Raw genomic sequence first — 27297 nt, 5'->3', positions numbered from 1 at the left:
GGGATAACTTCCCTTGTATTTTTGGCTTGACCACTAGACCTAGGGTTGGTTCCATAACTATATGGAACCCTATGGTAAGAGATTACATCCTTCTTAGCCTTTGGTTTGTATCCCAAACCCCTATGGCCATTAGATGACCTTTGTGCTCCTAGACCTAGGCTATGCTCATTTTGCCCTTTTAGGATATTTTCCATCCTTTTTAGGGTCTTTTCCATTTTATCAAGCCTTGACCTCAAGACTTGATTTTCTATCACTAAGTCCTTAGTTTTTGGTTTTCCATTAAATTTATGAGCATTTTTATTTCTAGGCTTGTAGCTAAGGTCCTTAGTGTGATTGCCTAGATTTTTATCTACCTTCCTAATCCTAGGTGTGGTAGTTTTAGCATGGTAAGCTACATTATATTCCTTAATTTTACCATGCTCTCTATTCTTATGGTAAATAGCATTAAAATGATATAAGTTAGAACTAGCATGCTTTTTACCATAATGTAAAGGGATAGACTCAATAAAAGTTACATTCCTTTTTACCTTAGAGGCTCCCCCTTGACTTGAGCTTCCTCCTTGAGCCTTGACCATCTTCTTCCCCTTAGGGCATTGACTCCGGTAATGCCCCTTTTGATTGCAAGAGAAGCACACAATGTGCTCCTTGCTCTTCTTTGTTCCGGGGATGGTCTCCTTTGGCTTCTCCTTGCCCTTAGGTGCCACTTGGCCCTTCTTCTTGGCCAATTTAGGGCACTTGCTTTTGTAGTGTCCATGTTCCCTACATTCAAAACATATAATATGATTCTTATTATTAATTGAACTATTTATACCTTCTTGTGTAGGGGTGGCACTTGCTCCTCCATTTGATATGAATGTAGAGGCTTCCTCTTGATCCGAAATCGATTTCCCTCCAATTGATTTATCTTGACTTGTGGAGGTGGAAGCTTCTTCATCCTCTTCTTCTCTTGACCCGGATGTGGAGGATTCTCCTTCTTCTTGATCCGGTGTCACCAAGAGTTGCTCCCCCTCAATCCTAGAGGTGGAGGCTTCACCTTCTTCTTCATCCTCTTGTACATGAAACAAGGAATATGCTCCTTCCTTGCTCTTTTGATTACACTCCCTTGAGAATGAAGCTTCTTGGATTTCCTCTTCTTCGGAAGTTGAGCATCTCTCAACTTCGGAGTCCTCCTCTTGATCGTGCTCCAATGAGTCACCCTCTTTGGATTCTTCTTGGTTAGGTACAGTGGAGGGGATCTCATGAGCCTTTTCCAATTTGCTGCATAGCTCTTTGACATCTTCAACTTCTCCAATTTTCTCCAAGATGTTGCTCGGCAATAGATTGACCAAAAGCTTGGTCACTTTGTCATTGGCCTCACATCTTTGGATTTGTTCTTGGCTCCATTTGCTCCTTTTGAGAACTTTGCCCTTTGAATTCCTTGGAGCCTTAAAACCTTCCATTAGAGCAAACCATTGCTCTATCTCCATCATCAAGAAATTTTCAATTCTTGATCTCCAAGAATAGAAACTTGTGGATGTGTATGGTGGAGCCACCCTTGTATCAAATCCAAGTCCATCTTGGAATTGCATCTTGAAGTTGAGCTTCTTGAATTCTTTGACTTTGATGAATTTGCTCCAACTTCTTCACCCTCTAGCTTTGCTTGTTATGTTTGCCCCTTCCGGCGGTGATTCCGGTGAAGAGTAACCTTGCTCTGATACCACTTGTTAGGGTCGAAAAGTAGCTTCGCGTGTGCTCGTCGTGCTTCGTTGCTTGTTTCTTCAAAGTGATGCGCAGCGGAATACAAAGAAACAAACTACAACAATGCTAACAATAGGATTTTACTTGGTATCCACCTCATAAGAGGTGACTAGTCCAAGGATCCACGCACACACACATACCTCCACTAATAAACACTCCTTTTCGGTAACTACCGAAGGCGGAGAAGCCCTACAAGACTCTCAATACAAGTAGAAGAAAGGGTAGTAAAGAATAAGCAAAAGCTTACAAGAGATGCAGTAAAAACCCTAGCTTCTTCTTCTTCTCGTTGCAACTCGCCTCTTGACTTGGATGAACCTCCAAGAACCTTCAAGAACTGGCGGTGAGGAGCTTAGAGAGTGCTGGGGAGGAGCTGTGATGAATCTGGAATGAATCGGTGAAGTTGTACCGAAGGAAATGAACGCCTGCAGCTTAAATCGACGCTAACGGTCAAATCCCGATCGATTGGAATGCTCCCAATCGATCGGGGAGGTTTTGGATCGATCCACGGATCGATCCAGAGCGCCTCTGTGCTCTGGAAAAACTTCTGGATCGATCCACGGATCGATCCAACGCTTATCGTGCGAAGCAGCAGCGTCCCAATCGATCCACTGATCGATTGGGACCTCTGGATCGATCCACCGATCGATCCAGAGGGGTTCTGTTCGCGGGGACTCACCGGATCGATCGGTGGATCGATCCAGATCTTCTGGATCGATCCACTGATCGATCCAGATCTGCTGGATCGATCCACGGATCAATCCAAACCTGCTGGATCAATCCACGGATCAATCCAAACCTACTGGATCAATCGGCTGATCAATCCAGATCTTGGTTTTTGCCCAAAACCAAGCCCAAAGCCCAAAGCCCCCTAAACCAACATCTAGTCAACCATGACTTGTTGGTACATAAGACCTAGCATCCGGTCACCCTTGACCAGCTAGGACTCTCTCACCAAGTGTCTGGTCAATCCCTTTGACCCACTTGGACTTTTCTCTTCTTGCCAAGTATCCGGTCACTCCCTAAGACCTACTTGGACTTTTCTTCCTCGTGCCAAGTATCCGGTCAATCCCTTTGACCTACTTGGACTCTCACCAGATGTCTGGTCAACCTTGACCCATCTGGATTTCTCTTGCCTGGCTTCACTCACCAGGACTTTCCCAATTGCCTAGCTTCACTCACTAGGTCTTTCACCTGGCTTCACTCACCAGGATTTTTCTCCTGCCTAGCTTCACTCACTAGGACTTCCCAATTGCCTAGCATCACTCACTAGGTTTTTCACATGGCTTCACTCACCAGGATTTTCCTCCTTCCTAACATCCCAGTTAGGACTTCTCAGTCAAGTATCCGGTCATCCTTGACCTACTTGACTCTTCTTCAATCAACCTTACATTGTCAAACATCGAAATCCAAACCAAGACTCAAGCTTGGTCAACCAGGTCAACCTTGACCTGAGGAATGTTGCACCAACATATAATGTCCCCAAGATGAGCTCATAAAGATTATCATGTTAAACCTTGCAGGTGGACTTAGTCCGACATGACGATAAGGTTGAGTGGTACTATTCTTGGATTAAGATATTAATTAAATGAGTTGTCAGTAACTCACTTAATTAGTGGACATTCGACATCTTAAACACAGGGAGACTAACACACTCATAATAAGAAGGAGCCCAAAAATGTAATTTGGGATTGGTGCGGTAGTTCAATAATAGTTCTCTAGTGGAATGAATTATTATTGATAAAATTAAGTTGTGTATTCGGGGCGAACATGCTTAATTTTATCGGGAGACCAAAACCAATTCCTCCTCTCGGTCCCTATCGTAGCCTTTTATTTATAGAGTACTATACCCACCTATACCCACCTTTATACCAATGATAAGGGGGCCGGCCAAGCTAGCTTGTGGTTCAAGCTAGGGCCGGCCAAGCCTTGGTTCATGGGTGGCCGGCCCTAGCTTGAACCCAAGCTTAGGTGGCCGACCCCCATTAAATTAAAAGGAATTTTAATTTTAAATATTTCTTATGTGAAAGATATAATTTATTGGAGAGATTAAAAATTAAAATATCTCTTTTAAAAGGATCTACAAAAGATTAAAGAAAGAGATTAGATCTCTTTCCTTATTTGTAGATTGGAAAGATATTTTATTTTTTCTTTATAAATTATTCACATGTAGAATAATTAAAATTATAGAAATTTCTTTTTATCAATCATGAAGGGATTTTAAAAGGAAATTTTATTTTTTTAAAATTTCCGAAGACAAATAAGGAATTTTAATTGGTGATTGAAATTGCTTTGTTTGGTCTTGTTGATGTGGTCGGCCATATACAATTGATTAGGAAATTTTATTTAATTTTTCTTAATTAATTGTTATCAAGGAAAGTTAAGGAAATTTTATTGTAATTAAATTTCCTTATTTGTCAAAGCCAAGGAATATAAAAGAAGGGGTTGGGGTGCCTTCATGACACACAACTTTTATTATTCTCTCCCTCTTTTTCTTTGGTGTTGTGGCCGGCCATCTTCTCTCCATCTCTTCCTCTTTGTGGTGGCCAAAACCTTCTCTTGCTTGGAGCTCTTGTGGTGGTCGGATACTACTTGGAGAAGAAGAAGAAGAAGGAGAGAAAGCTTTCATCCCTTGGAGTTTGGTTGGTGTTTTTTTTCTTCATCCTTGGTGAAACTTTTGATTTGGCCGAACCTTGCAAGGAGGAGAAGAAGGTGCTTTGGTGGTTTCTCATCTTCGAAGATCGTTGCCCACACAACGTCCGAGGTTAGAAGAGGAATACGGTAGAAGATCAAGAGGTTTTTCTAAAAGGTATAACTAGTATTTTTCCTTTCCGCATCATACTAGTTATTTTTGGAAATAATACCAAATACAAGAGGCATGCAATTCTAGTATTTTGAATTTATTTTCGATGTTGTGTTCTTTGTCATTTTTTTTCTTTTCCTTGTGATTTGATTGTTCCTTTCGGTTAACCTAAAGTTATTTTAGGAAATTAAATATTAGCTTTCCTTAAAAGGTTTTGTCTAGTCGGTGGTGGTTTCTCCCATATCCAAGAAGGCCATGTGCCTCGCCACGTCAGTACTGGGAACCAATTATGAAAATTAATATTTAATGGAATTAATAACTTAGGTGATTTGGATCGAACGTGTTAAGTTCCGCAGGAGATCCAAGTCAAAACTTAAAAGAACAAATAGATTAAACTTTGGATCAAACGTGTTAAGTTCCGCAGGTGATCCAAGTTTAATTTAAAAGAACACATGGTAGCGAGGAAAAAGGTTCAGACCTTTGTACAAAATTTTTGTACAGGGGAACCATTAGGTTTTCCGAGTAGCAACCAACAGATAATGTTGAGTGGTACTACTCTTGGACTAAGATATTAATTAAATGAGTTGTCAGTAACTCACTTAATTAGTGGACATTCAACATCTTAAACACAGGGAGACTAATACACTCATAATAAGAAGGAGCCCAAAAATGTAATTTGGGATTGGTGCGGTAGTTCAATAATAATTCTTTAGTGGTTTGAATTATTATTGATGAAGTTAAGTTGTGTGTTCGGGGCGAACACGGGAAGCTTAATTTCATCGGGAGAGCAAAACCAATTCCTCCTCTCGGTCCATATCGTAGCCTCTTGTATATAGAGATTTATACCCACCATATACCCACCTTCTTACCCACTTTTGGTGGCCGGCCAAGCTAGCTTGGAACCCAAGCTAGGGCCGGCCAAGACCCAAAGGTTGAGCCAAGTTGGTGGTCGGCCAAAGCTTGGGCCCCAAGCTTAGGTGGCCGACCACTAGAATATTAAAAAGGATTTTTATTAAAATTATTTCTTATGTGGATATCATGGTTTTAAAAGAGATCTTAAAATTTAAATATTTCTTTTTATAACTTTCTACAAAAGATTAAGAAAAGATTTGAAATCTTTCCTTATTTGTAGATTGAAAGGAGATTTTAGTTTTGAAGAAACTTTCCTTTTTAACTATGATCAAAATTTAAAAGAGAGTTTTAAAAATTAAATATTCTCTTTTATTAATTTCTACAAATAATTTTTTGATATCTTTCCTTATTTGTAGATTGAAAAGAGATTTTAATTTTTTAGAGATGACTTTCCTTTTTGGAAATTATCCACATGTTTAAAAGAAAGATTTTAATTTATAAAATTTCCTTTTTATAACCCACCATGAAGGGAAAAATTATTGGAGAAATTTTTTATAAATTTCCATAAACAAATTAGGAAATTTTAAATTTTTGTTTTAATTAAAACTCTCCTTGTTTTGGGGAAATAAGTGGCCGGCCATGTATATTGAGAAGAGAAAATTATTTTTAATTAAATAAATTTTTCTTTTCATGGAAAAAGAATTAAGGAAGTTTTTTATTTAAATTTCCTTATTTGCCAAGACCAAGGATTATAAAAGAGGAGGTAGAGGTGTCTTCATAACGTACAACTCTATTCTTATTCTTCCTCTCTTTTTCTTCCTTGGGGTGGCCGGTCCTATTAGTTTTCTCTTCTTCCTTTTCTTTCTTCTTCATTGGCCGGATCTTGTAAACTCATGGAGCTTGAAGATGGCCGGATTTTAGCATGGAGAAGAAGGAGAGAAAGGAAGCATCCCTTGGAGCTTGGTGGTGGTGGCCGAACCACATCTATTCTTGGAATATTTATGGTGGTCGAATCTTGCTTGGAGAAGAAGGTGGCTTAGGTGGATTCTCATCTCGGTAGACGTTGCCCACACAACGTCTGGGATAAGAAGAGGAATACAGTAGAAGATCAAGAGGTCATTAAAGTTTACAAAGGAAGGTATAATTAGTAATCAATTTCCGCATCATACTAGTTGTATTTCTTTTGTATGAATTCTAAACACAAGAGGCATTAGATTAGTTTTTCGAGTTTGTGTTTTCTTCTTTTTCGAATTTGTGATTAGATTATTATTTTTGATTAACCTAGAATTATTTAAGGAAATAAATATTAGCTTTCCTTAAAAGGCTTTGCCTAGGCGGTGGTGGTTGGTCCCATATCCAAGAAGGCCATGTGCCTTGCCATGCAGTCTTGGAAGCCAATTTTGGAAATTAATATTTATGGAATTAATAACTTAGGTGGATTTGAATCAATAGTGTTAAGTTCCTCTTGCGATTCAAATCTAAACCATTAAGAACATATAAGTTAAATTTGGAATCAATGATGTTAAGTTCCATCTGCGATTCCTAATTTAACTTCTAAAGAACACAATAGGTTATTTAAGGAAAGGTTCGACACTTGTACAAAATTTTTTTTATAGTGGAACCGATATGTTTTCCTAGGATTAAACAACAATTGGTATCAGAGCTAGGGTTTGCCTCTGTGTGTTTAGAATTCAAATAGGTTATGCACATGTCATACATAATTTAGGCAGGATAATAGTAGGATGTGCTAACTCTTTGGTTGCAGGCTCCAACTATTATGGATTATTGATGCTGTGTGTGATTGGACCCTTGTACATGTCAAGGGCAATATTTTGTTTGTGCATGGTTGTATGTAACTAATACAGCAGGAGCTGTATTAGCCCTAGGATTTTAGAATTTTATTTTCGATCTAGATTACATGTACATTCCCTCGTGGAATATAGGATCGATATATGTAAAATTCTATTTTTGTCGCAGATCGGATTCTTGCGAGGCATGGTACTTTTGGAACACCAGAGGCGCACCAGAATAAGAAGCAAGATGGATGCGACGACTCGACCCGATGGCGGTGGCTAAAGATGGCAACAGCTAGGGTTGGAGCACACGGAGGACAGTGATGGAAAAAGGCCATAATAGTTGGAAAATAATTTCCAAATTTATTGCTTTTTATTTACTGTATATGTGTGCATGTGTGTGATAGCTAGGTTAAAATTCCTCACCATAAATAACTAAGTGGGAGAGGGATTAGTATATGAATCCCATGGTCTCTATTACTGGTTTGTAAGTGATGCAACAAGCTTGCGCGTTGGCTATATCGGATGAGTTTGTTTGCGGATCACTAGATCAAACTTCCATTTAGGATGACTATAGAAAATTAATTAAGAGCGTGTGATCTTTCCCATCGGAAGGGGCACAATCTTATTAATGGACTTAGTGTCAAGTAATGGTATACACTTAGGCACGTCTAATAGTATCCTCCCCATCGGAGTCACTGCTATTATTTGTGTGACCAAAGGAAAACCAACTATTAATTTGTCAAAAAGATAAGTTGACAAGATAATAAAATTAAAACCCCCTCTTACAAATGTCGAGTTTTTGTATACGTCCACACTATCGTGGCATACAAAATTCACAATGTATGAGGTAATTTTATTTGTCGGGATGACAAAGAAATAAAATTAATGGGAAAACCCCTCTTACAAATGTTTGGTTTTGTATACGTCCACACTATCGTGGCATACAAAATTCACGGTGTTTGAAGTAATTTTATTTGTCATAAAGATTTATTGACAAGATAATTAATGGGTAAAACCCTCCTCTTACAAATGTTCAATTTTGTATACGTCCACACTATCGTGGCATGCATAATTCTCGGTGTTTGAGGTGTTGGTGAATTTAAATAATATTGTTTGAGGAATCAATGTTATTTTAAATTCAAAGTTTTGACCAAAATATTTGATCAAAGATAGACCAACTATTAATTTTATTTGTCATGAAGTTAGAATGACAAGATAATAAAATTAATAGACAAAATCTTTTTTTGTATACGTCCACACTATCGTGGCATACAAAATTCACGGGGATTTTAAAGTGTTGGTCTTGACTAAATATTTTTTGTGATTCTTAGGATTTCAAATATTAGTCAATCCCCTAGTTGTTATACTATAGAATAGACTTAGTAGTCCCAATTGTAATGATTGGAAAACTTGGACATTAAGGTAGACTGTCCTCACATAACTGAGAACAATAATGGTGTATTTTATTAGTTGTTGAAACATATTTAGTGGTGTTATCTACCAGTACCTGGTGTGTAGATACAGGAACCACGGATTATGTCTGTAATTCATTGCAGGGGTTCCAGGAAATCTGACAACTATATAAATCACCGTCCACATGGGCACTGCTGTAAAAGTAGCAGCTATTGCAGTGGGAGATGTTTATCCTTTGATAGGAATAAAATATGGATTATTAGAAATTGTCTTTACGTACTAAGTTTAGAAAGAACCTGTTAGAAAGAACCTGATTTCAGTTTCTAAACCATTAAAGAATAGATATTCTGTCTATTTTGATAAACAAACTTGTTATCAAGAAAAATAGAGAAGTTATCTGTTCTGGTACGCTGGTTGACAATTTATAATCCAATAACTCCCACTATGCAATAAATGGAAATTAATAACATATTTTCTAACTTTAATAAGAGAAAGTAACCTTCAGAAATGAACCAATCATGTTTTTGGCATCTAAGGCTAGGTTATATTAACTTGAGTAGGATTCAAAGGATAATAACCAATGAACTCTTGGGTTTATTGGTAGTGGAAATCTTTCCAACCTGCGAGTCTTACTTGGAAGGAAAAATAACCAAAAAGCTTTTAAAGGGGTATAGAGCCAAAGATATGTTGGAATTAGTTCATTCTGATTTGTGTAGACCTTTGATTATCCAGGCAAAAGGTTGTTTTGAATATTTCGTCTCTTTTATAGACGACTATTCGAGATAAGGATACATTTACTTGACTTGCCACAAGTCTAAGTGCTTTGATTAGTTCAAAGAATACTAGGCTGATGTGGAGTAACGTCAAAGAAAAAGTATCAAGATACTACGGTGAAATCGTAGTAACAAGTACCTCTTAGGAGAGTTTAGGAGTCACTTATCAGAAGTCGGGATTCAATCCCAACTAATCGCACCTGGTACACCCCAACAGAATGGTGTAGTAGAAAGAAGGTATAAGGCTCTTATAGAATAATTAGATTGATGATGAGTTATTCAGAAAATTACCAAATTCGTTCTAAGGATATACACTGGAAATAGAATTGAACATAATACCTTCTAAGTCAAAACTCTCTACTCCCATAAGATTACAGATTGGGTGTAAGTCTAGTCTGAAGCATATTCGGATTTGGGTGGTCTAGCACATGAGAGACACTGATAAGTTGGACATGAGTTCACTTGTTTGTGAGTTATCCTAGAAAAACGAAAAGAGGTTTATAGTCCTTAAAATCGGAAAGTCATTGTTGGCACCAATGCCCGATTTTAGAAAAGGACTATACTATGAACCACAAGGCCATGAGTTAAAATTGTTCTTAAGGAAATTAAAGGACACGTCTAATCTAGTACCAACTGTACAAGATGAAATATCACAAGAAACTACAACACGTATCACAAATGATACACAATTGCAGAAAGTGCCTCATCATAGTGGGAGGGTTGTTAGGCAACCTAAAAGATTCATGTTTTGTGAAAGTCTTTGGACTTGATCCCAGGTGGACGTGAACCTGATCCCCGGACATATGACAAAGCACTCCAAGATAAAGATGAAGTATCTTTGCAACGAGCAATAAATACAGAATTAGAATATATGTATTCTAATAGATTCTGGGAGCTTATAGAATCACCAAATGGTGTAAAAACCATTGGGTGAAAATAAGTCTACAATAGAAAAAAGGGATAGATGGGAAACTGGAAACTTTCAAAGCAAGGCTAGTTAAGAAGGGAAACCTTTTAACGGTAGTCATGTTTAAGTCTATCCGGATTCTTTTATCTATTGCTGCTCATATAGACTATGAGATTAGGCAAATGGATGTCAAGACAACTTTCCTTTATGGAAGTCTTGAAGAATGCATCCATATAAAGCAACCAGAGAGGTTCATTGCAAAGGGCAAAGAGCATCGAGTATGTAAGCTCAATCGGTCTATGGACTGAAGTTAAGCTTCAAGGTCTTGGAACATCCGGTTGTAATCCAGTCTTATGGATTTAGTGTTCGGATAAATCTTGTGTATACAAGAAGTGTGATGAAAGCGTGGTGGTATTTCTTGTACTATACATAGATAATATTTTTTGGTAGTTAGAAACAATATCAAAGTATTGTCGGAAGTAAGGGTATGGTTGTCCGAACAATTCAATATGAAGTACTTGGGAGAGTACGCACATATTCTCGGGATCAAAAGGATCACAAGAAAAGAATGATGTGCTTATACCGAGCTTCATACTATCCTAGCTCGTCTAAGCATGCAAGACTCCATAAAAGGTTTTTCTACCTTTTGGACATGGAGAAACTTTATATAAAGAGATGTCTCCAAAGACATCAAAGCAGATAAAGGACATGGAAGCAAGTTCCTTATGCTTCGGTTGTTGGAAAGCCTAATGTATTCTATGCACGAGATTGGATATCTGTTTTGCCCCATGCATAGTTAGCAGATATCGAAGTAACCCAGGACCGGGACACTAGGCTGTCGTAAAGTATATGCTAATTTACAAGGCAGATAGTTTGATCTCTGTGGGTTACACGGATTTTGACTTCCAATCAGATAAGGGATGATAGTAAGTCAACTTCGGGGTTTTTGTGTTTACTTTAGGAGGTAAAGCCATAACTATAGAGGAGTGTTATGTTAGGACCAAAAGTAGCTAGAGGGGGGGGGGGGGTGAATAGCTCGTCGCGTTCGCTCGATGCGCTTCGTTGCTTGGCGTTGCTTGTTTCTTCTTGGATGTGCAGCGGAAAATACAGAAACAAACACAAACACGCTAACACTAGGATTTTACTTGGTATCCACCTCACAAGAGGTGACTAATCCAAGGATCCACACCAACGCACACACCCTCCACTATGAATAACACTCCTTTATGGTAACTACCAAAAGCGGAGAAGCCCTACAACACTCTCAATACAAGAAGAAGAAAGGGAAATACAAGTTAAGCAAAAGCTCACAAGATGTGTAGTAAAAACCCTAACCCTAACTTCTTCCTCTTGCAATAGATCCGCCTCTTGACTTGGAAAGCCTCCAAGAACCTTCAAGAACTGGCGATCACGTGCTTGTAGAGAGCTGTGGAGGAGCTGGAATGAATCTGAGAAGAGCTCGTAAAGAGATGCCGAAGACCACGCTCGCCTGTGGCTTTAACGCAACGGTCGGATCCCGATCGATTCGAATGTTCCGAATCGATCGGAGGCTTGGATCGATCCACGGATCGATCCGGAGCGCCTCTGTTCACCGGATCGATCCACGGATCGATCCGGCTATTCCAGCATCGTCCCGATCGATCGGCCGATCGATCGACCTCGATCGATCCACGGATCAATCCGAAGCTTGGTAATTGATAACTGATCGATCCACCGATCGATCCCACCGGATCGATCCACGGATCGATCCAGACTTGGTTTTTGCCCAAAACCAAGTCCCAAACCTCCCTAACCAACATCCGGTCAACCTTAACCTGTTGGTACATCATGCCTCGCATCTGGTCACTCCCTTGACCTGCCAGACTCCCCACCAAGTGTCCGGTCAATCCTTTGACCGATGCGTCCTAATGCTCCTGTTTCAACCTTATCAACTTGACTTCTCATTTTTCCTGATATTCAGTTGACCTCTACCTATCAGGACTTTTTGTACTGAGTATCCAGTTAACTTGACCTGCTGAGACTTTTCGTTACCTAGGATCCGGTCAACTTTGACTTGCCAAGATTTCCTCGTTATCTGACATGCATCTGGTCAATCTTGACTTATCAAGACTTCCATCATCACCAAATGTTCGGTCCTCTATGAGTCATTTGAACTTTTCATCTCATGCTAACTCTATGTTGAACTTTCGATCGTCAAGCATCCGGTCATCCATGATTCACTTGGACTTTCCATATCTTATCAAGTATCCAATCAACTTTAACCTATTTAACGTCTCACTTTACCACTTATATATTGCTCAAACATCTAAACCCAACTCAAGACAACTCAAGCTTGGTTAAACCAGTCAACCTTGACCTGAGGGATATTGCACCAACAATCTCCCCCTTTTTGATGTTTGACAATACCACAATAACACTTACAATCCCACATGTAAGTTAGGCTAATCCTATAGCCTCCTTCTTCATGCCACTAGGTAATGAACACATAAGTTAAGCTTTTCATTCTCCCCCTAAGAGGGCAAACTCCCTCTAGGTAATGAAAACCTAACTTACTTCCTTTCATTCTCCCCCTATTGGCACACATCAACCCCCTACTAATAAAACACATCAACCCGTCTTTGGACACACATCAACCTATGCTCCAATTTTGGGCACACTTCAACAACTCCATTTGTTGAAGACTCTCCCCCTGAAGAGTTGCTCATCGTGATCACAATTTCACTCATTGTGATCAACTCAATATTGAAGGTCCCATACCCTTCATTATCCTTAACTTCTCCCTCAATGTTGACAAATACCCAACCTTGAGCATTTTCAACCACTTGAGTTGCCACTTGAAATGATGAGGATATCCACTCCCCATTTATCCCCATTTCAAGTTTAAATGCTCAACCTTGAGCAAGTTCACAACAGAAGGTTAACCACCTTCCAAGGTTCATGAAAAATAATTTTCATGTCTTTAAAGAGTCCCTCCCCCTAAAGACATGGTGGTAACTTCTGTCATTGCACCAACAATGACTCGGCATCCCTAAACCATTAGGAAAACCAATTTTAGAAGTTTTGAGGTTCAAATATTCAAAATTTGAAACAAACCTCAACCTAAACTTCAGCTTAGCCTTCCTTAACCAATCCATCCTTGTTTTCACATGAAAACACCCTTTTTATGTATACAAATGTATTGTATGGGTTTGGAATGGTTACCTAGACTAAAATCGGTTCAAAGATGCTGAAATCAGGCCTTCCCAGCCAAAATCAGCAACTTGGATCGATTGGAGTTGGGTTTCAATCGATTGAACCTCTTTGAATCGATCCACTGATCGATTCAGAAACCCTGGATCGATCGGCTGATCGATCCAGCGAGCTTCTGCTCACGGGAAATGCCTTCTGAATCGATCCACGGATCGATTCAGGCACTCCAATCGATCCATGGATCGATCGGAGCTCTGATAGTTGCTGAAATTCCATTTCAGTCAACTTCAGAGACCCCTAGAAAATTTTACAAAAATCCAAAAATCATGAAATTTTGTGTAGACTTTGTTTAGGGTATATACTATCAAGGAAAAATAGTTTTCTATGAAAATACATCATATTTTCAAAGATTGACACAAACTTGAAAACTTGCAAAAACTGTATTGTTTTCTTCAAGTTTGTGTCTAACTATTCAATGGTGATTACTATCAAAAGATAGCCTTCACCAATGTTTTCCAAAATCATTTTGAAAACATTTTCAAAACCAATATCCCACCATGTTCCTTGGGCTTAATGCACATGACTTGTACATTAGCTTTCCCAATGATGGGAAAAACACATAACTATGTGTTTTGATGAACCTAAAACTCAAAAGAATGCACTAAATCAACATCTTGAGTTTTGTTCATCTTCCTAACATCTCACTTGTATCTAATGTGCACTAAAACACATACAAGTCATCTTATAGTCCTTGTGAGATGTAAGATTTTGGTTTTGCCCTATTCTAGGGATCATGCATATCTATCTAGGCATTTTAGATATATACTAGACATCCACCAAGGATGTCACTTGTTAATAATTGTTGTTAAATGCCTTTTGTCCTTAATTACAAGGAATTAAACTAATGCATGATAATGTTATGGCATACATCAAAATAAAATAACTTTCAAAAGAAATATTCCTATAACTACATGATGTATGCATGACATGACATGGTATTTTTGTATTTTTCATAATAAAATATGAATGCAAAAATAGTTATGATGTCATGGCATATGATGGGCAAACAATCATGACAAGATTTAGCATAAATAAAATATACCTAGATTAACTATCTAAGCATCCTTAAAATCTTAGCTAAACTTACAACTAGATTGCCCTAAAGTGCTTCAAGAAAATACCAAAGCCTAAATTGGCATTTCTAATTCCCTTGATTAATGTATGCCAATTGAAATTAAGTGTATTCCTCAAATATTGGCAAATTTCATTTTTCCACAAAAGTAGCACTTTTAAATTTAAGGCCCGGATTGCCTTAAATTTCCTAAGAACATACCAAAATCCCAACTTGGTAGTTCTCAAGATTTTCCTAATTTGTGCCATTTTAAGATAAAATCAATTTTCCACCATTAGGCACATTTTACTCTTTCAAGGAGTAAATAATAATTCCATTTCATTTTCAAAGGTTAACAAAAACCTTGAAAATGCTCCTTGAGTGTCAATTTCCTCAAAGTTGGGTTACCTACCCTTCTAATCGGAGTTGACACTCTCTAACCCATCTATGGGGTAGAGAAGATGCTCCTAGGAACCCAACACCTATTGGTGCTCCTTGGATGCTCTAGGTATTCACTAGGGATAACTTCCCTAGATACCTTCCTAGTGACCTTGTTTGGCTTCTTATAAGCCTTGGTCACTTTTTCTAGGTCAACTCTAGGGATAGCCTCCCTTGTGACCTTGTTGGTGACTTTCTTAGACTTCTTAGAAGCCTTAGTCACTTTTATTGTAAAAACACTCTTAGGGATGACCTCCCTAGTATTTTTGACTTGACCACTAGACCTAGGGTTTGTTCCATAACTGTATGGAACTCTATGATAAGAGGGAGCATCCTTCTTAACCTTTGGTTTGTATCCCAAACCTCTATGGCCATTGGATGACCTTTGTGCTCCTAGCCCTAGGTATTGCTCATTTTGCCCTTTTAGGATATTTTTCATCCTTTTTAGGGTCTTTTCCATTTTATCAAGTCTTGACCTCAAGACTTGATTTTCTATCATTAAATCCTTAGGTTTTGGTCCATGAGCATTTTTGATCTTGGGCATGTATCTATTTTCCTTAGTGTTCCCGCCCAAGTGTCTATCTACCTTCCTAACCTTAGGTTGGGTAGTTTTGGCATGTAGGGCCACATGCTTTTCCTTAAAGCCCTCATGCTTTCTATTTTTATGGTAAATAGCATTAAAATGATAAAAATTAGAACTATCATGCTTTTTACCATGATGTAAAGGGGTGGGCTCAATAAATGTTACCTTTCTTTTTACCTTGGAGGCTCTCCCTTGAGATGAGCTTCCTCCTTGAGCCTTGACCGTCTTCTTCCCCTTAGGGCATTGACTCCGGTAATGCCCCTTTTGATTGCAAGAGAAGCATATTATATGCTCCTTGCTCTTCTTCGTTTCGGGGACGGTCTCCTTGGGCTTCACCTTGCCCTTTTGTGCCACTTGGCACTTCTTCTTGGCCAATTTAGGACACTTGCTCTTGTAGTGCCCGCTTTCCCTACACTCAAAACATATTATATGATTTTTATTTTTAATTGAAATATTATTACCTTCGCTTGTAGGGGTGGCATCTTTTCCTTTGGATCCGGAGGTAGAGACTTCCTCTTGATCGGACCTTGATTCTCCTCCATTTGATTTTTCTTGACTTGTGGAGGTAGAATCTTCTTCCTCCTCTTCGTCTCTTGACCCGGATGTAGAAGCTTCTCCTTCTTCTTGATCCGGCGTCACCAAGGATTGCTCCCCCTCAATCCTAGAGGTGGAGGCTTCATCATCTTGAATATGAAACAAGGAGTATGCTCTCTCCTTGTTCCCTTCGTTGCATTCCCTTGAGGATGAAGCTTCTTGGATTTCCTCTTCTTCGGAGGTTGAGCATTTTTCAACCTCGGAATCCTCCTCTTGGTCTTGCTCCAAAGAGTCACCCTCTCTGGATTCTTCTTGATCTTGTACAGTGGAGGGGATCTCTTCATGAAGCTTGGCCAATTTGCTCCATAGCTCCTTTGCATCTTCAAACTCTCCAATTTTGCAAAGGATGGTGCTTGGCAATAAATTGACCAAAAGCTTGGTCACTTTGTCATTTGCCTCGCACCTTTGTACTTGCTCCGGGCTCCATTTGCTTTTCTTTAGAACTTTGCCCTTTGAATTTCTTGGAGCCTTGAAGCCTTCCATTAGAGCAAACCATTGCTCTATCTCCATCATAAGAAAATTTTCGATTCTTGATTTCCAAGAATCGAAACTCGTAGAAGTGTATGGTGGAGCCACCCTTGTGTCAAATCCAAGCCCATCTTGGAATTGCATCTTGAAGTTGAGCTTGATAAAGTCTTGAACTTGAAGAATTTGCTCCAACTTCTTCACCCTCTAGCTTTTCTTGATATGCTTGACCCTTCCGGCGATGATTCCGGTGAAGAGCGGCCTCGCTCTGATACCACTTGTTAGGACCAAAAGTAGCTAGAGGGGGGGTGAATAGCTCGTCGCGTGCTCGTTGCTCGTTGCTCGGTGTTGCTTGTTTCTTCAAGAATGCGCAGCGGAAAATACATAAACAAACACAAACACGCTAACACTAGGATTTTACTTGGTATCCACCTCACAAGAGGTGACTAATCCAAGGATCCACACCAACGCACACACCCTCCACTATGAATAACACTCCTTTATGGTAACTACCAAAGGCGGAGAAGCCCTACAACACTCTCAATACAAGAAGAAGAAAGGAAATACAAGTTAAGCAAAAGCTCACAAGATGTGCAATGAAAACCCTAACCCTAACTTCTTCCTCTTGCAATAGATCCGCCTCTTGACTTGGAAAGCCTCCAAGAACCTTCAAGAACCGACGATCACGTGCTTGTAGAGAGCCGTGGAGGAGCTGGAATGAATCGAGAAGAGCTCGTAAGAGATGCCAAGACCATGCTCGTCATGGCTTTAAACCCGACGCATCGTTGATCCCGATCGATTCGAATGTTCCGAATCGATGGGAGGCTTGGATCGATCCACGGATCGATCCGGAGCGCCTCTGTGCTAAAGCCTCGGATCGATCCACGGATCGATCCGGCGCTTATCGCGCGAAGCATCGTCCCGATCGATCGGCCGATCGATCGGGACCTCGGATCGATCCACGATCGATCCGTGGTTCATCCAAGGGAAGAATGGATCGATCCACCGATCGATCGACCGGATCGATCCACGGATCGATCCAAGACTTGGTTTTTGCCCAAACCAAGTCTCAAACCTCCCTAACCAACATCCGGTCAACCTTGACTGTTGGTACATCATGCCTCGCATCCGGTCACCTTGACCTGCCGGACTCCCACCAAGTGTCCGGTCAATCCCTTTGACCCACTTGGACTTTTACTCGTCGTGCCAAGTATCCGGTCACTCCATTGACCTACTTGGACTTCCACCAGATGTCTGGTCAACCTTGACTCATCTGGACTTCCTTCCTTGCCAAGTATCCAGTCAATCCTTTGACCTACTTGGACTTCCCAACACCAGATGTCCGATCATCCTTGATCCATCTGGATTTCCTTCCTTGCCTGGCTTCACTCACCAGGACTTTCACCTAGCTTCACTCACTAGGGTTTTCCATCTGCCTAGCTTCACTCACTAGGACTTTCACCTAGCTTCACTCACTAGGGTTTTCCATCTGCCTAGCTTCACTCACTAGGACTTTCACCTGGCTTCACTCACCAGGATTTCCTTCTGCCTGACATTCCAGTTAGGACTTCCCAATCAAGTATCCAGTCAACCTTGACCTACTTGACTCTTCTTCAATCAATATCTTATTGTCAAACATCTAAACCCTAACCAAGACTCAGCTTGGTTAACCAGGTCACCCTTGACCTGAGGGATATTGCACCAACATGTTAAGCATAGGTGCTTTTCAGACTCCACTATGGAAGTTGAGTATGTGGCAGCCTCAGTGGCAGCTATAGAAGTTGAATGACTCAGTAACCTCAAGATGGACTTAGATATGATTTCTAGTTTGTCCAAAGATTATTACAATTTATTGTAATAATATTGGTGCAGTAACAAACTCGAAGAAACCATGAGTCCATAAGGCAAGTAAACACAATAGAGCTCAAGTACCACCCAATACGAGAAATCATCTAACGAGGAGAAGTTGTTGCCGCCTAGATTGCATCAGATGATGACCTATAGATCTTTTCACTAAGGCCCTTAAGACAAGAGCTTTTGATGGGCATGTTGAAGGGTTGGGAATCAGATGTATGGCAGCAGATATGACAGCCTAGTCTTTTAGTATAAGTGGGAGATTGTTAGAGTGTATACTAAAAGCCTAGCATTTGGTATAAACATTTATCTAGAAAAAAGAATCACATTGGTCAAATGTCTACATTTATGATAAATGTAGTTGTTCAATTAATTTATATTGTAGATAACATGGTGTGTGGTGTCACACACAGAGGATCATGTTATTAGCACCTTATAAATTATAAACAGTAGCTCACGACCAAGATGGAAAGGAACAAACCATTAGAAGGTCGTAGTGTAATTAGGTATTAGTTTATCTTAACTATATAATTACACTAGTACACTTAGAGTGTATTGAGTAGGACCATTAGAGGTAGTTTCCTTTTATACTGACTTTATAAAGGAACAAAGACCTCAGTTATTATGGAAGTGTGTACTCTTAATCCTAATATAATAACAAGCACATATATTTGATATTCATTTCTTTAATTTATCAATGGGTGAGATTTAGTTCGATAAATCAATAAGCCCGATAAGTTGGGAAATGATGTTACTTATAGTGTGACTTGTTGATTATAGAAGGAAACTGTGTCCTAGTAATCTAGGTTGATAATGTCCCTAAGAGGAGCTCATAAAGATTGTCATATTAAACCCTGCAGGTTGGGGTGGCCGGTCCTATTAGTTTTCGCTTCTTCCTTTTCTTTCTTCTTCATTGGCCGGATCTTGTAAACTCATGGAGCTTGAAGATGGCCGGATTTTAGCATGGAGAAGAAGGAGAGAAAGGAAGCATCCCTTGGAGCTTGGTGGTGGTGGTCGAACCACATCTATTCTTGGAATATTTATGGTTGCCGAATCTTGCTTGGAGAAGAAGGTGGCTTAGGTGGATTCTCATCTCGGTAGATCGTTGCCCACACAACGTCTGGGATAAGAAGAGGAATACAGTAAAAGATCAAGAGGTCATTAAAGTTTACAAAGGAAGGTATAATTAGTAATCAATTTCCGCATCATACTAGTTGTATTTCTTTTGTATGAATTCAAAACACAAGAGCCATTAGATCTAGTTTTTCGAATTAGTTTTTCGAGTTTGTGTTTTCTTCTTTTTCTAATTTGTGATTCGATTATTCTTTTTGGTTAACCTAGAATTATTTAAGGAAATAAATATTAGCTTTCCTTAAAAGGCTTTGCCTAGGCGGTGGTGGTTGGTCCCATATCCAAGAAGGTCATGTGCCTCGCCATGCAGTCTTGGAAGCTAATTTTGGAAATTAATATTTATGGAATTAATAACTTAGGTGGATTTGAATCAATAGTGTTAAGTTCCGCTTGCGATTCAAATTTAAACCATTAAGAACACATAAGTTAAATTTGGAATCAATAATGTTAAGTTCCGTCTGCGATTCCTAATTTAACTTCTAAAGAACACAATAGGTTATTTAAGGAAATGTTCGACACTTGTACAAAAATTTTTGTATAGTGGAATCGGTACGTTTTCCTAGGACTAACCAACAGCTAGTGGTGGAGTGCACCGGTGAGGGCGTGCTGTTCATTGAGGCCGACGCTGACGTCCGTCTTAATCAGTTCGGCAACGCCCTGCAGCCGTCGTTCCCCTGTTTAGAGAAGCTCCTCTGGAATGTCCCTGGATCGGATGGCGTCCTCCATTGCCCGTTTCTATTGATTCAGGTGACGCAGTTACTGTGCGGCGGCATCGTCTTCATACTCCGCCACAACCACACGATGTTCGACGGTTCCGGCATCGTTCAGTTCATGTACGCCATGGCGGAGCTGGCACGAGGGGCGGCCAGCCCTTCCTTAGCTCCGGTCTGGTTGCGTGAGGTATTGGAGGCGCGACACCCTCCCCGAGTCACCTGCGTCCACCGAGAGTATGAAGACGTCCCCGGCACCATCGTCCCATTCGACTAAAAGAGATAAAAGAGAATTACCAGAATTGACCGGATCAAATCATCAAATCAAATCAAATTAGTTTTAGGATTATTCTAATAATTCTGTTATAATTATTAGAATAATTCTCAGAATAACTTTTAGAATTATTTTGTTATTTATTAATTGGTTAATTGACCGAGTACTTGTTTAAACCCTATATATTGTATTGTCTTGAGGGCAAGTATCAATGAACAATAAGATTAATTATTACTCTAATATTTTTATCTTCTTTCTGTTCTTCTTTTAACATGGTATCAGAGCCATGATCCTTCGTTCCTTCTCTTTCTCTTAATTCTCCCACCATAACGGTGTCTGCCTTCTTTCACCGCTAACATTATCACGTTTCTATTTCTATTCTCTTATTATTATTATTTTTCTTTTAATTAATCTTTTCTTTCCTCTCTCCTGTTTCTCTTCTCTCTCCCTCATAAATCCTCTTCCCTTCCTTTTTCTGTCGCCGCCCAAGACAAAAGAGGAGTTTCTTTTTTGTTTGAAACCGCAAAACAAGACGACAAAGGGCTTCTCCTTTTGTGCTACCGCTGTTGTCCATCGAACGCCGGCCAAACCTCAACGTCGACAACAAGTGGTTGCTCCAGCCAAGGCTTCTATTTCCTCCAAGGGGAGTTTCTCCAGGCGAAAGGCCCCCTTCCGGCGATCCAGTCTCTCTACAAGATAAGTTATTTTACTTTAGATGTCAAATACTCAACACTATCAAGGAGGTCAAAAACAAAATTCAGTCCGATGTCAAATTTGTCGCATCATTGGTCATACTGGAAATTTATTCCCAAAAAGACTTGATTGCTCTCGAGTAAAATGTTAAATTTGTCACATCATTGGCCATCAGGGAAATCTATGCCCTAAAAGATTTGCCTCAAATTTCATTGGTGGTTCTATAGCCTCAAGACAACCGTCTATTTCACAAGCATATCCTAAAGCTCTCTCATCTGTGCCTACTTGCGGTAAAACCCCAGAGTTTTCATCTACTGATTGGTATATTGACATTGGAGCAACTCATCATGTCACATCGGATTATAATATCCTTACAGACATAATGTCATATTATGGCTCAGATACGGTTCAAGTAGGCGATGGCTCAGGTTTGTAAATTGCTAATCTTGGAAACACATATATTCATTTATCTAATCGAACTTTTCACATGCGCAATGTCTTTCATGTTCCATCTATCACTAAAAATTTACTTTCTACCCGTCAGTTTGTCTTGATAACAATGTCATTTTTGAGGTTCATCATAATCATTATCTTATAAAAGATAAAGGAACAAATGCTATTGTGTTTCATGGGGGAATAAAAAATGGCCTCTACTATCTTCAAAGTTCTTCAATCAAAGCTTTTGTTGGTGAACGTACAAATAAACCAGCTTGGCATGCTCGACTTGGTCATCCTTCTCTTCATATTGTCCAGTCAATCATCAATAGGTATGGTTTACCTACTTCCATTACCTCCTCTCCATCTCATTCATGTAGGGCCTGCATGGAATCTAAAAGTCATAAGCTACCTTTCTATTCAACCGATTATGTTTCTAATTTCCCACTTGAATTAATTCATTCTGATGTTTGGGGCCCTGCACCTGTTTTATTTAACCAAGGTTTCCAATATTATGTTACCTTTATTAATCATTTTAGTAAATATACTTGGATCTATCTTATGAAAAGAAAATCTTATTTATTGGATATATTCTGTAAATTTCAAAATCAAGTTGAACGATTTTTTAATCGTAAAATACTTTCTTTTCATTCTGATTGGGGAGGTGAATATCAAGCTCTCCATCGTCATCTTGTCTCTTGTGGAATTGTTCATCGAGTCTCTTGTCCTCACACTCCAGAACAACATGGCTCTATTGAGAGAAAACATAGACACATAGTCGAAACTGCCTTAGCTTTTCTTCATCATGCATCAGTTTCACGTAAATTTTGGGATGAAGCTGTTACCACTGTTGTATATCTCATAAATCGACTCCCTACTCCATTGCTCAATCATTAATGTCCTTTTGAAACACTTTATAATCAAACTCCTAATTACACTTTTCTTCGAATTTTTGGTTACACATGTTATCCATGGTTACGCCCCTACTCTAAACACAAACTTGACTCTCGTTCACTACAATGTGTTTTCCTTGGTTACAGCAATTTGCACCATGGTTATCGTTGCTTACATATACCAACAGGTCGAATTTATATTTCACGACATGTTACTTTTGATGAGGCTCTATTCCCTTTTTCAGTATCTTCTTCGATCTGTCCTCCAGATACAGGTGGCACCTTCTTAATACCACCTAATATTGTCAAAAATGATGACATCCTAGGTCCTGCTCCGCTCTCTAATAACTCCCCTATACCATCAGAATCACCTCAGGATGCTACTCCAATCTTGGAAACCTCGCCGGTCGAAAATAATATGCTCTATAGTTCTGGATCCTCGGATAATGCAAGTCCGTCATCTACATCACCATGTCAGTCTACTTCCTCATCACCATCAACAAGTGATTCAGATGATAATGCTCCTCGTCACATGCTTCCCATTAGTGACATTTATGAACGTTGCCCACCAAATGTGACTCGATATCCTCTTCCACGGGCTCTAGTGGTCTCTTCAAAATCCATTGAACCAACTTGTTTTACGCAAGCAAACAAGGATCCAAATTGGCATAGTGCAATGGCTACAGAATTTGATGCACTTCTTCGCAATGAAACATGGAGTCTAGTTCCACGCACTTCCTTAATGAATGTTGTGGGCTCTAAATGGGTATTCCATCTTAAGTATCGAGCTGATGGTTCTCTTGAACGACACAAAACTCGACTTGTAGCCAAAGGTTTTAGTGAGCAACCAAGTATTGACTTCAATGACACTTTTAGTCCAGTCATCAAGATTACATCTGTCAGACTATTATTATTGATAGTTGTTAGTTCCAATTGACATGTACGCCAATTGGACATCTCAAATGCGTTTCTCCATGGTCATCTTGAGGAAACTGTATTTATGGAGCAACCACCTGGGTTCATTCATCCACAATTTCCATCTCATGTTTTCCAACTTAAGAAATCCTTATATGATCTTCGACAAGCTCCTCGTGCATGATTTCATTGACTATCCAATTGGTTACAAGCTCAAGGATTTTCTGGATCAAAGACGGACTCGTCTCTATTTCAAAAATATAATGATGGGTCCATGATATTTTTTCTTATTTATGTAGATAACATCCTGATAACCGGTTATGATCACAAGGGCATCATAACTTTATTAAGTCTTCTCAATCAAGAATTTCCTATCCGAGATTTGGGCATTGCTCATTTTTTTCTTGGTATTGAGCTTATTCCACATGAGGATGGCTATCTTCTCTCTAAGAGCAAATACATTACTGGACTTCTTCAAAGAGCCAAAATGGATGGAGCACGTCTGGTCTCTATACCAATTGCTATAAACAACTCTCCATCTTCATCCTCTCCTGCTCTGTCTGATCCACAGATTTATCGAAGCATTCTTGGAGCCTTACAATATGTCACTATCACACGCCCTGATATTACTTTTGTAGTAAATCGTGCTTGTCAATTCATGCATGCTCCAACTGAACAAAATTGGGATAATGTAAAAAGAATACTTCGCTATCTCAAAAGTACTATTCTACATGATTTTCTTTTATATCGTCAATCGTCTCGAGATTTACATACCTATAGTGATGCGGATTGGGCCAGTTCTCCTGAAGATAGACACTCAACTAGTGGATATGCAATATTTCTTGGACGAAATCTTATCTCATGGAATTCGAAGAAGCAACCTACGGTTTCTCGTTCAAGTACTGAGCAGAATATAAAGCTATAGCAAATACAACGTCTAAAATTATTTGGCTTCAATCACTTCTCTCTGAACTTCATCTTGCATCAAATATTGCACCAAAAATTTGGTGCAACAATATTGGAGCAACATATCTCACAGCAAATCCAATCTTTCATGCTCGTATAAAACATGTGGAGATTGATTTTCATTTTGTTCGTGAACGTGTGGCAACTCAACAATTATCTGTCTCTTAAATCTCTGCTGAGGATCAAATTGCTGATATCTTTACTAAGCCTTTATCCAGACAATGTTTCAACAAGTTAGCAAGCAAACTCAACGTCAAAGATCTCCCGTTAAGTTTGTCAGGGGGTAAAAGAGATAAAAGAGAAATACCATAATTGACCGGATCAAATAATCAAATCAAATTAAATTAATTTTAGGATTATTCTAATAATTATGTTATAATTATTAGAATAATTCTCATAATAATTTTTAGAATTATTCTGTTATTTATTAATTGGTTAATTGACCAAGTACTTGTTTAAACACTATATATTGTATTGTCTTGAGGGCAAGTATCAATGAACAATAAGATTAATTATTACTCTAATATTTTTATCTTCTTTCTATTCTTCTTTTAACATCGACGACCTGGTACACCGTTCCTTCTTCTTCGGCAAGGCTGAGGTGGCCTCCCTCCGGCGCCACGCTCCGGAGCACCTCCGGAACAGCTCCACCTTCGAGATCCTCACTGCCTTCCTCTGGAAGTGCCGCACCGTCGCCATCGGAGCCAACGCTGAGGAGGAGGTCCGGATCATCTTTGTCGTGAACGCTCGTGGCAAATCCGGCCTGGGCCTCCCGGCAGGGTACTACGGGAACACATTCGCCTTCCCGGTGGCGGTGTCCACGGCGGGAAAGCTGTCCAGCAACCCCATCGGGTACGCGCTGGACCTGGTAAAGAAGGCCAAGTCGGCGGTGAGCGACGAGTACATGAGGTCACTGGCGGACCTGATGGCGCTGCGCGGGCGGCCGCACTTCACGATGGTGTGGTCGTACGTGGTCTCCGACGTGACTCGGTTAGGGTTCAGAGACGTTGATTTCGGGTGGGGGAAGGCAGCGTACGGAGGCCCAGGGAAGGGTTGAGTCGGAGCCATTCCTGGATTGTCAAGCTTCTACGTATCTATGAAAAATAGCAAGGGGGAGGAGGGGATCGTCGTCCCAGTGTGTTTACTGGCCCCTACCATGGACAGGATCACACAAGAAGTGCACAACCTGATGGAGGAGGTCGATGACAAGGACGCAACGGAGCAACAGTCACAGTGCGGGGAACCAACATTGTCTCTAAAGTCTAAAATTTGATTTCCATATTAAATGATATTAATATGTAATCTTTGAACTCGCTAATAAAAATAAAGTTTAAGCTTGTTACTTTAAGAGCTTATTTTTTCCAATATCCCTTCCGATGGAGGATACTTGGGATTGAGTGATATTTTGGGAAATATCATCTCTAAATATCCCACTAATGATGCACTAAAAAAATAAGAATTATAATTATTCTTTATATTGTACGGTCAAAATTTAATAAATGAATAATTGCTTCCCAAGCTTATTAAAAATTAATATGATTGACTAACTTTAATGTAGATTCTTCCATTTTGAGCATTTCTCATTTTAATCTATAATCTCATTTCTTTAAATCTCTATGCTCCCTCATTTCGATCTGCTCGTTCTTATCTTCCTAATTACTGCTACTGCCTTCTCATATTTCTATATATATTGACAATAAGTTTGACAACAAGTTTGATCTGATTTTTTATTGAAGATAGAACAGAATTTTCGAAATATCACAACCTGAATCTATGGAAAAAATTCCTGCAGGGCTCATGCATTATTTTTCTAAAGGGAATTTCATCTACTTTATTTGCATATTCTACAAGCTAAATACCGACTTTGAATGCGAATATTATAAGTTTGAAACAGCTAAATGCGGACATTCTTTATCTCGTTAGATTTTTGGGATATTATTGATGACGACAAGTACAAAATCTCAATCAGCAACGATAAATATTATGAAAAATTACTAAAAGAATAAAAAAGCAAAACCCTAAATCACTATCTTACATTCAGTAAAGGGTTGGGAAAACTATTTTTCCTCTTATTTTTTATTTCATGAACACAAAAGAAGCATTGCAAATATTAAAGGAAGAATTTCAAGTAAAGAAGAAGACAATCGCGGAGAGATTTTGATAATTTAAAAATCGAAGAATATAAGATTTTTATTCATGCTCTTAAATATTGTTAATCAAATAAAATGCATGGAGACACGATTCAAGATAAAAGAATTGTTAAAAAAAAAATACTTTAATCCTTGACGTCAGACAAGATTATGATTATCCTATGGACTATTAAATAGTTGATTTATGTATGAATATTGAAAATAATCTTTTAAAACCTGTTGATGCCGAAGAGTATCGGAAAATAGGAAAATAAACGACACTCTTGAAAATTATTATTAAACCCAAAACTTTATCCTAAACATCAACTAATAAGACATTTATATAAATTCAAAAATTCTAATTTGTAAAGAAAAAAAAAATTCTTAACAGACTCACAATTTTCAAATCCCTAAACAGACTCAAAATTCAAAAATATAAAAGAAGGAAATTGGCAAAAAAAATACCTTAAATATAAAAAAAACTCAAAAATTATTAAAAATATTATGAAAGATATTCAGATCATCTTGCATCATGGCCCGAGATTGAAAAAACTAAGTTTAGAGTAATGCTTCTACCAAGAGTTCCTCCAAGATCAACAAGTTTTCCTTGAGGATCAACAAGTTTTTCAGTAAGAATTA

General features: G+C 39.0%; 1 pseudogene; it reads left to right on the top strand.

Moving 5' to 3' along the window:
• Nucleotides 1-25802, top strand: part of LOC121978431 — a 39371-nt pseudogene extending 13569 nt beyond the window's left edge.
• The last annotated feature ends 1495 nt before the right edge of the window (nucleotides 25803-27297 follow it).

This window comes from Zingiber officinale, chromosome 4B (assembly GCF_018446385.1).
Source record: "Zingiber officinale cultivar Zhangliang chromosome 4B, Zo_v1.1, whole genome shotgun sequence".
Lineage (NCBI taxonomy): Eukaryota > Viridiplantae > Streptophyta > Magnoliopsida > Zingiberales > Zingiberaceae > Zingiber > Zingiber officinale.
Note: the sequence above shows the minus strand (reverse complement) of the source record. Positions and strands in the feature narration are given on the sequence as shown.